This window comes from Nanorana parkeri, unplaced genomic scaffold (assembly GCF_000935625.1).
Source record: "Nanorana parkeri isolate BGI_ZX_2015 unplaced genomic scaffold, ASM93562v1 scaffold758, whole genome shotgun sequence".
NCBI lineage: Eukaryota > Metazoa > Chordata > Amphibia > Anura > Dicroglossidae > Nanorana > Nanorana parkeri.
The window spans coordinates 796,056-804,521 of NW_017307026.1; positions in this window are offsets into that span (position 1 = coordinate 796,056).

Consider the following 8,466-nt stretch of genomic DNA (forward strand, 5'->3'; position numbering starts at 1 on the left):
CATTCTCATGTTGGTCTATGGTCTAAAATAAAGAAATAATATATTCACCTGATCCTCGGTCCCGCCTGGCTGCTTGACCAGTCCCCAAAGCCTCTTCTACCTTCCGGCAGTCTAGGGACCCCTTGATGTCATTGCATCCATTCACTTGCATTGGATATGAGGATGCCGAGGTACATTCCACAATCAGAGAGGGGGGGAGAGGTGACCAGTCATCGCTGTGGGACCAAGGATCGGGTGAATATATCTTTTTTATTTTAGACACTAGACCAAAAAGAGCACTTAACCCTTGCAATGCAGGGGGTAGCCCCACTGCAAGGGTTAATTTTTGTAACTGCCCGGATTTCTTCTTTAAGTAATGTTGCAACTGAGAGCTAGAAATGTGCATTTGTGCATAGTTATAGCTCTCAGAACCTGCTGCCACACTGACAAATTAGTCACAGAATTATAGTCAAGTTACCTGAGCATCCTGATGCTACCAAATTTAACCTAGGCACTGAAGCGTCAATCACCTCTGGTCACAGAAGCGTTGGAGGTGAAAGCTCCCTTTTCAGACAATTGGCAAACATTTACTGGAAAAAGAGACCAATCCGGAAAGGCAACTGAAACAAATTAGTTGCCCTTCATAACATTACATTCTGAGGAACTACATGTACCAGAATGCTGTTCTACTGTATTCTCAACTTAAACTACCAAAGAACTATAAATCCTAGATTCCCAGGTACTTTACTTTTTGGTCCAGGCCCCCCAACATGTGAAGTATTAGAAGCTCCAGCATAGTCTTTTATCCTTCTTCATGTGTTCTGGATTGCTGAATAGGCCAGCTTGTAGCCCTGCAGCTATAGCTCCCCCATGTCACTTATGCATAAGCTATCGTACAGGTTGTACATATGTGCTGGTCTGTCTATTAGTTACCTTCCTTCTTGGAGTTATACTGTAAATCCCTACAAATAATGCCCCAAAATAGTTGTACAGCCCAATGATATGTGTGATTCGCAATCCAAGGAGTGCTGCTTTTATTTTCAGCTCAGGAGGCATATCTGGCACTCCTTTTAAAAGCATATATTCCTTGTATATGACTACCTCCATCTCTGCTGTGTTTAGGCCCAACATCCGCACAACAATAGTTTCAAGTGGAATTCCTTTTTAACAGACATACGAGCTTAGGGGACAGCAATCTAGTTTAGAAAGTCATTTTAGTGCATAAAGAAGACTTAAAAATGTAACCTTTGCAGTGCAGCTACCCCCATTCTACAAAAGGTTAACTGCTAATTTTTGTTTAGGGGCTGGAATACAGATGATGATCCTCAGTCCTGTGGCAGCCAGCATTCACCTCTTGCCCCTCCACTCTGGCTGTGGAATGTCCCTTGGTGTCCTCACGTCTAATGGAGGTGAATAGACCGGCATTAGACGTAATGATGTCACAGGTCCTTAGACCACCAGAGCCCAAGGGAGAAAAGGCTGCAGGGTAGGGTTGCCACCTGTCCAGGATTCACCCGAACAGTTCGGGTTTTGAATGCTGTGTTCGGGTTTCATGGCAGCAGAAACCCAGACACAAGATGTCAGGCAGACAGGGGCAACCAAAATTAAGATAGGCGCTACTGGCCCCCCACTGAAAATAGTCTCACCTGTAATATTTGCATATGAGTGGGTGGCGCTATTTAGATATGAATAAGCCACGACTAATTTTCCCCAAAAATTGTCTGTGCATCTCTAGAGTGTTCGGGTTTCGCTTGAAGAAAAGGTGGCAACCCTACTGCAGGGACCGGCCTCATTTTATCCAGCCGCTAGACCAGAACGAGGAGTCAACCCTTGCAGTGCAGGGGTAACCCCGCTGCAAGGGTTCACTTTGATCATTCCTGGTGTTCCTCTTTATTCTCACATTATTGTATTTATGCCTAGAAATGGTGTCATGTAACAGCATGGTATGGTAAACTATAGATTAGCAAGAGCCAGTCTCACTCTTGCTTGATTTAATTCCCACCTGAGAATCCATATGGAAATCCCATATCATTCTCACATGACAGTGGCCCCCTTCCAACCACAAAACATACCAGTACGTTAATTGGCTTCCCTCCAAACCTGGCCCCACAGAGTGTGCTTGTGTCTGTAATATTACTCTTGTTGTGACAGTACAGAGTAAGCTCCTTTATGGCCAGGGATATAGCCTATATACGTTGTATAGGTGATGGCACCAAATCACAAAAATAAAAATGCCCTGCTTATAAAAGTATCACAGGCTAGTTACTCAAGTACAGCAGAAGTCTGCAGTAGATACAGTGGTACCTTGGTTCACAAACGCTTCTGTTCGGGAACAATTCGGTTCGCGAACAGGAAGTTCGGCAAAGTTTTGCTTCCGTTCACGAACTCCGCATCGGGTGACGAACACAACCGCAGCCATCTTCCCTGCTCTGACACATGGTCGTGGCTTCCTCTAGTCGCGATCGCGGTCTGATCACAGTTTGATTTGGTTCGTGACCAGAATAGTGGAACGGATTAAGTTCGTGAACCGAGGTACCACTGTATATACATACATACATACATACATACAGGTGGTATAAACACCTAAATGCATACTGGCCATGCACTATATACCATTCATACATGTACTACATGAAACCATTCTGAATGGCACCCAAACACACCTTCTAAATGCACTTACGTTCCAGTGCAGCACAACATGTGATTTTTTTTGGTGCGTTAGGCAGCCCAATTAAACAAAGGATCTGTCTTACAGCAATGTGCATTAAGACACGTGCGCTAACAGTGAGAACAGGGCATTAGGGACCAAGGTGTGCTTTCCAGATATCTTTCCAGAGTCTAGGTGGTCTATTCACGAAGCAGCCGAAGCATCTAGCCGTAGCTTCGGCTGATTCTTCAGCTAGCTTCGGCCCCAGGACCCCTTTGGTTCAGTAGAGCACATAAGAGTAGATTCACTATAGCCCGTACAGCTCCCGAAACTTGGCCGAACGGCTCAGTCGAACCGAAGGCATATGCCTCGGCTCGACTGAGCTGCGCTGAAAGCCGAAGCTGGCGGAATGGCCGGCCGACAGCCTGCTTTTGACAGCTGGGCGGAGCCAGCCGTCATCTCATGGCTGGCTCCGGCCACTTGCAGAAAGATCAGCGTCCCTGGTTACAATCTAACCAGGGACACTGATCTCCAGACAGCCCAACTCTCCCGGGCACTCTGGGAGTCTCCCGCTCCCGGCCGCCCTGGAGAGAAACACTTTTTCCAAGAAAGGTTTACTCTGCTCTAGCAGAGTAAACCTTTCCCTGCTTTTTCTTTTTTTTTATTCTGACATCCGAGCTGTTGGCTGCCGTCAGAATAAAAAAAAAAATTTTCACCACAGGAATGCATTGCTAGATTCCTAGATTATTTCAATTTGCAATAGCCAATAGCAAACTCGCTATTGCACCCACCCACTGCTGCTATCAATCAGCAGAGGGAACCTGCAGTTTTCCATCAGGTCCCCTCTAGTGATTGACAGCAGCAGAGGGCGGGTGCAATAGCTAGTTTGCTATCGCAAATTGAAATAGCCAATAGGAATCTAGCAATGCATTCCTATGGCAAAAATTATTATTTATTTATTTTTGACGGCAGCAGAACCGCTGGCCAATAGAACATTTTTCATTTATTTTTTTGTACTTTAACTATTTTTCTGTTCTGCTCGGTCCCACAGAGGGACCGAGCAGAACAGCCGAGCCGAATGCCGCTCAGCAGCGAGTAGCCTGCCAGAGGTTCAGCTTAGCAGATCCAGATGGTGGATCGGCTGAGTCGAGCTCCTTCTGCAGTTCGTGTTGGCCGAACATGCCGAGCATGTTCGGCCGACCCGAAGCCACCCGATGTACGGCTGATTTCAGCCGCTATACGGCTGAAATCAGCATTACAAGCGTGAAGTGACTAGCCGAACAGGCTTCAGGTCGGTCGTTCACTCGGCTTCCTACAGCAGCTTAGTGATTAGACCCCTAGAAAACATGACCTCTTTGTAGATATGGAAAACATTTTTTCCAGTTTTGTCCAATTTTCTATTCATAATAAAATAAGCCTGGTATTTATTAAAACAATTTATCATATTGAAGTGTCTTATGTCCTGAAAAACAATGTGAAGATCATTATTGTATGAAATGCAATGTAACCTAAAATATATGTAAACATATTCGCAGAACTTGGTTTATTCACAGTTTTCTACTAGCTGTGGCCATGAAAAGGTTAAACAAAAGGGAGAAAACACTTTATCAGTCTCCTTGAGGCTGAAAACATAGAACAAGTTAATGTACAGCACTGAGGCTTGCAGCATATACACCAATCTAGGCGTTTCATAGATTTCATGCTTATCATTGCTCAGTACTATCTGCCCTAATCTATAGGTCAAGTTCAAGGTACAAAGCTCCATCTGTTTTTCAGTAGCCGACATTGAGACACCAGTACTTTTGTTAAGGTGCCCATACACCTTACAGTTATTGATCGATAATTGTCCGCCATTGCGTTTTTATACCATAATCGGCCTGTTGATGGGATTTGGTTGAACGGGCAGACTAGAAAATTTTCGTTGAAACGAACGAACAAAATCGAAGGGTTAGTGACGTTTTCGTACAACAAAAATCGCAACATGAACACAGCACATGCGCAAACAAAAATCCGTTCTGTCAATCAATGAAATTTGGCCAGTTAGTATTGCTGCCAAACGATTATCGAAATCTACATTGGTCTGTGCATGATGGGGTATTTGTGCGGAAATTGAACGAGCGTGCGATGACAGGACAAATAAAATTGAACTATAATTGTGAGGTGCATGGCCAGCCTTAGGCGGGATCAGCTACTACTAGGCAGACTGTCAAATCAATCATTTAGAAAATGGGGTTATCCAGAGGGAGGATCTGGACTAGCAATGAAGCAGCTAAGTTTACATATAGGAAGCTCTTATCTGGTAGAACAGTAATCAGCAATAAGCATAATTTGTTGTTCCACCCTCAGTCTGGAAGCAGCGAATGGACTTGACTTACTCTCACCAACCTATTATTAGAAAGGTGCAGCAAAAATGAGCAAAGAGTAAATATGGTCTTAAGTAGCTGCTAATGATTTCCAATGAAAAGTCATGAGTTCAAGATAGGTTTTACTTCTGCAACTTTAAATTTCACAATATACTGACAAAATATGCAACTATTTGGTGCTTCAATAGAAAACATATTACCACGAGCTTGTATAAACAGGTGTCTGTTAACTGACCCTGGCGTGTGAATCGCACGTCAAACGCAGGAAAGCAGATTCCCATTTACCTCAATGGTGTGGGTGACAGTTTTAAAGATGCATTAAACTTGTTTTGCATTCCTTTTCACTGGACGCAGCAGGTCCTAATGTGTTTGCATTGCAGGCAATACAAGTCAAATGCTGGCTCTTGTATTTAAGTGCAGGTGTTTAAGCAGTGCTGTGTTCAAATGGAAAATCCAGTGTTTGACCACAAGACTATGTACACAAGCAGACGTTTTGCTAGGACTATGATAGTCCATGGGCACTAAAATGATAGAAATCATACAGCTTACAGTGAGAGTGTCACAAATGCCAGGTAAGCCTAAAGGTTCTTTATTTGTGATGGTCACAGCCTTGGGCACCAAGCAATGGATATGGAACCAACCCCATGTATACAAGTATTAACGCTATATACAGACATTAGGGAAAATCCCCCCCAGTAGGCCTTTACCAATGACAGAGTCTGTCTGGGGAGAAGATTTGAAGGGTTTTCCCAGATCACTATTGTTTTTCCCGGTTTAAGCTTCCGTTATTAGTGCTCTCCCCCTTTAAATATACAAACATTGGATACCTTATACTGATAAAAGTCAGTGGACCCCTGACCATTACACTTATATATGTTTGTCTAACATCCCATTTTAAAACCATGGCCATTAACCACCTCAATATCGCCGTATAATAATAAAAAAAGGCGGAGAAGTATAACCTTGGTTTTGGCTAATTGTTTAAAAACTTTGCAGCAGAAAACATACGCGCATCCAGTGCGTCCTTTGAAAGCCTGTGATTGAGTTGTCTTTAGACAGGCATTTAGATCATAGGCAAAAATGCAGAGCTAATCAGAGTGACTCTTTGCCTTGTGATGGCCAATCACAGTGATCATAAATGTAAACACTGGCTGTGTTTACACACAGCCTGTCCTCCCCCTTCCTCTCACAACATGGAGAGAAAGGAGGGTCGGTACACGTAATTGTACGGTGTGACATCCAGTACACAGAAAGCTAGATTACTCATTTATTATATAACAGAGGCACACCTAGAAGTGCTAGTAATGGTGTAAAGGCATGCATGGCAATGTTCCTGATCTGTGTAAGAGATTTTCTAAAATGAAACTGCAATAAGAAAAATCACACAATTTGCCAATACTGAGTTATGAAATAACATCTGTCCTGTTATACTAAAGTAAATGAAAACTGGTGAGAAATATGGAAGGTTCTGTTCCTGACCTCTCCCTCTGTAAATGCTATTGATGTTGGCAATCATGTTGATCCTCATGGAAATCTGAGTAATTGTCAGTAAAACTATCACAGCACTGGAAACTAAACAATGATCTGGTAATGAAGGTGACTATACAAGCAAGTACGCAAGTGAAAAATATATAGTTGCCCCCTGCAGCTATAACAGCTCCACTCTCCTGGCAAGGCTTTCCACAAGATTTTAGAGTGTGCCTGTGGGAATTTGTCCACCTTCGGCCTAAAGAGCATTTGTAAGCTCATGTTATTTCATGTGCTCATTAGGGTTGAGGAGCGCGCTTTGTGCAGGCTAGAAAAATTGTGTGTCTTACTGCACTCCTTACCGGATCTCCTGGGAGATAATGAGCCTGATTCTGAGCCTGATGACGGGGACCCAACGCGGCCCCGAAAGTACTTGTGATTTTGAATGACCGTTGTCATTAAAATTGATTGAATCTAATCTTGGAGTGCTGGTGACATCTTTTGGAATTCTATTTGTGCAGGCTATTCACGTTCCTTCCCACCTAACCCATCAAATCTTGGACCTGGCTGTGTGCACAGGGGATCTGTCTGGAACAGAAATACGACTTCCCTATACAGTTACTGCAAAGACACAGGTGCACAATCGTCTAAAATGTATTTGTATGCTGTACCCTTCACTGAAAACACCTTGATGACATTCTCAGGACTGTCCGTATAATTTTAGTCATATAGTGCATGAGACAAGATGTTATCAGGAAAGCATTGTAATAAAGCTGAAAAAAAGTCCTGGCTTATTTTCAACCCAGCCTGGGTCCCCCAAATTGCTTTCAGGAAGTCCAACTATCACAAGGGTAGATTGGGCCTCGTTTTCTACTTTTTTACCATTTGCTTCCAACTTTTAACATCCTATGCATATATAGAGGATTATGAAACAGTGGGGGTTATTTACTAAGGGCTAATAGGCTGTATACTTTGCAAGGGAATGAAACATTTCCCTGAACTTATTGAATGTGGTGAATTTTCAGTTTGTAAAGAATACCCAATCATGTGCAAGGAAAATATTTAAAACATTTTTTTTTGCGTGGATGATGGAAGTCAGAGGAGCTTTACCTCATTCACTAAACTAAGGGGTAATTTCCTTGCAAAGTAAACAGTCTATTTGCATTACCGTAGTAAAGCAACCTCAGTGAATCATGACCCGCACGATCTTCTGACCAGATGAGAGCTCCATGTTCTCGGAAACACATATACAAGTTTAAAGGAGAACTATGAGGTGAGTGCTTTTCACTCACCTCATAGTTCTAGCCGACCTGTGACAATCAGACTGTCACAGGTCGGCTCAGTAGATCGGGAGGTGAGAGAACACATACCGGCGTTCGCTCACCTCTTGATCCTGTCACGGCTCTCTGTCGTGACAGGGGATGGGCTGGATTCTGGGAGGTACAGGTACAGCTGGCTCTGCCTCTAGATAGGCAGAGCCAGCTGTCAGTCACGCAGCTGGGCGGATCCAGACATAATTGTCGGGATCCGCTTCAGTTGCGGCGTCTCAGTATACCGCGAGCTACAGCTTGCGGTATACTGAGCCTAGGGTGACAGGAGAACGCTGGTTTGTGTCCTCCCGTTACCCTAAGGAGAACTATGGGGAAAAGCCCTAACCCCATAGTTCTCCTTTAATCTTCTGACATCTGTGATTGTTCCATTGTGTGCTATCAATTTTGTGATCCTGGAAGAAGTTGTGTGGTTGCTACAGGAAACAGATCTTTTTATACTTGAAACTGACTGAAAAAACTGTAGGAGACTTTGGGTATAGAAAGTGATGTCTGGTAAAGAATAGGGAGGAACCACAGAGTGGGAAACCAGGAAGCTGACTAACTACTAAGGGAATCAAAAAAATCTGCTAATTCCATATTCCAAGAACCTTTTATGTTATGGTCAGGCTTGGCTTACATAACGTAAATAAAAACTATAAATCATTCCTAAAATAATACATACAAATACCAGAACAATTAT